Source organism: Engraulis encrasicolus, chromosome 15, assembly GCF_034702125.1.
Source record: "Engraulis encrasicolus isolate BLACKSEA-1 chromosome 15, IST_EnEncr_1.0, whole genome shotgun sequence".
Lineage (NCBI taxonomy): Eukaryota > Metazoa > Chordata > Actinopteri > Clupeiformes > Engraulidae > Engraulis > Engraulis encrasicolus.
The window spans coordinates 10,780,743-10,783,242 of NC_085871.1; the positions used below are offsets into that span (position 1 = coordinate 10,780,743).

Below are 2,500 nucleotides of genomic sequence, written 5' to 3' on the forward strand. Positions count from 1 at the left end.
GCGGCAGATGGTGCGTTTGTGTGTGTGTGTGTTGATTTGATTTGTTGCATTGGCAGGTTGGATTTGTGTGTGTGTGTGTGTGTGTGTGTGTGTGTGTGTGTGTGTGTGTGTGTGTGTGTGTGTGTGTGTGTGTGTGTGTGTGTGTGTGTGTGTGTGTGTGTGTGTGTGTGTGTGTGTGTGTGTGTGTGTGTGTGTGTGTGTGTGTCGGGGGGGGGGTTGTTCATATGATTTCATTTGTTGACATTGACAGATGGTAGCAAACAGCTTGTCAGGAGACAGACAGAATAGTGTGGGTGAAGCAGGTGGTACTGTGAATATACCTGATGCACTCTTCGATTGAACACTCACATACACTCTCTCGCTCACACACACACACGCACACACACAGTAAATTCTGCAGTGCTCATTTAACACTTAGAGAGTTCATTTGAGTCCAAATGATGTCAAATCAACTCTATAAGTGTTGAATTAACACCACAACATTTACTGTGCACACACACACACACACACACACACACACACACACACACACACACACACACACACACACACACACACACACACACACACACACACACTCACATACAACCACCCGTAAAAAAGTTGGCATTCATATTGCACCCGGCACTCCTGTCGCCACAGATGCGCGCGCACACACACACACACACACACACACACACACACACACACACACACACACACACACACGTAAAAAAGTTGGCATTCATATTGCACCTAGCACTCCTGTCGCCACAAAAACGCACAAGCACACACACACACACACACGCACACACACACGCACACGCACACACACACACACATAAAAAAAGTTGGTATTCATATGGCAACTAGTGGTCCTGTCACCACAGAAACACACACGCACAAGCACACGCACACAAACACACACACACACACACACATACAAAAGTTGGCATTCATATGGCACCTAGTGCTCCTGTCATAACACACTCACAGGCAAAGGTGTTAATTGCATGCACTGCTAATGAACAGCAAAGTCTGCACACTTGCCTGATGTGCATTTATGCAGTGTGTGTGTGTGTGTGCGTGCATGTGTGGAGCTGCGTACATTTGTTTGTGTTTGTGTGTCATTCTGTCTGTTCACACTGTCATATGTAAATATGTGTTTCCTGTTTGTCTATTTGTATTGACACTAATTAAAGTCCATACCATATTTGATAGGTTACATGAATAAAAGACTGCAGACTGAGTTGCTGTACGCACAAACAGTGTGCAAGCGGAAACAAAAACATTCTCCATACTGACATGAAGCAATATACACTGCGTAGTAGAAGTACATGCCAGGAGCGCTCTCTTTCATAGACATGTGTGCACACTGTAAAAAATAATCATAATTTGTAGGAAAGAGTTTGTTACATTTTTACTGGTACGATCTGTTCTTGTTTTCACCTGTGAACTATGTGATTAGGAGGGTACATCTTCAAGGTTGCCTCAGATAAGAAGCCTAGAGGAGTTGTTCTCTCCACCAGAGGCGTACTTTCCATTAGGCAAAGCTAGGCAATTAACTCGGGCCCCGACCAAATCTGCCCACCATAGGAGCCCCAACTGTCACACCAGTAGCAGTAAACACACAAAAAAAGTAGGCTTGATCTTAATTCGTCATTTATGTAAAGTAATCAAAGATATAAACAAAGCACTGAAATAGCACCAAAAAAACCCAGAATTTTGTGTCTACTTTATAATGACTTTTGAGGGCCCCATGTTTATATTTCGCCTAGGGCCCCAAAATGGCTAGATCAGCCCCTGCTCTCCACTGAACTTTGTGACCTCTGTCATTTTCCCTTTTGTGCTCCTCATTAAAAATGGCCTTAGTAGGAAGGAGAGACAGAGAGAGTACAGAAGCCTAGCAAAGAGCATGTTCTCTAGGCATATCAATTTCTTAACTGAACTGAACCCTGATCTGATTGTCATGGTCTCGTTGTGTATTGTCAAATTAATTTTCTTAACACAAGCCACACACACACACACACACAAGTGCACATACTGTATTGTACAACGTATGGGTTTCACTCACATGTAGATATTATCATACACATACACGTACACGTACACGTACACGTACAGGTACACATACAACATGCTTTCTTTCCAATACTCAAATATAGAGAAAGCGGGTGTGTGTGTGGTCACTAGTCACTAGTCAGGCCAGGAGCAATAGAAGAGCTCTTTTCCAAAACGTGGGTCAACCATGCCTTTTGGAGAAATGGTTAATTGTTATGCTCTTGGTCAGACCAAGTCTCATAGATATTTGAAAATCTATGATAATCAGGCTAGTGCACAATGCATTTCCCTTTGAGATGTAGCTTAATTAGCGCTGGGCTTAGATACATGCTGGGATCTAAGAGAGACGCACTTTCACCCACACAGGAGCTCACACTGTTACGCCTACATACACAAATACACAAACACAAGCACGTACACACAAAACACACACACACACACACACACACACACACACACA

The 2,500-nt window shown here is 43.4% G+C and overlaps 1 protein-coding gene across 2 annotated transcripts in view; it reads left to right on the top strand.

The window, feature by feature from the left end:
• The window catches only part of LOC134463764 (copine-8), a 195,305-nt gene that overhangs the window by 171,784 nt on the left and 21,021 nt on the right, over positions 1-2,500 (top strand). The window lies entirely within an intron of this gene.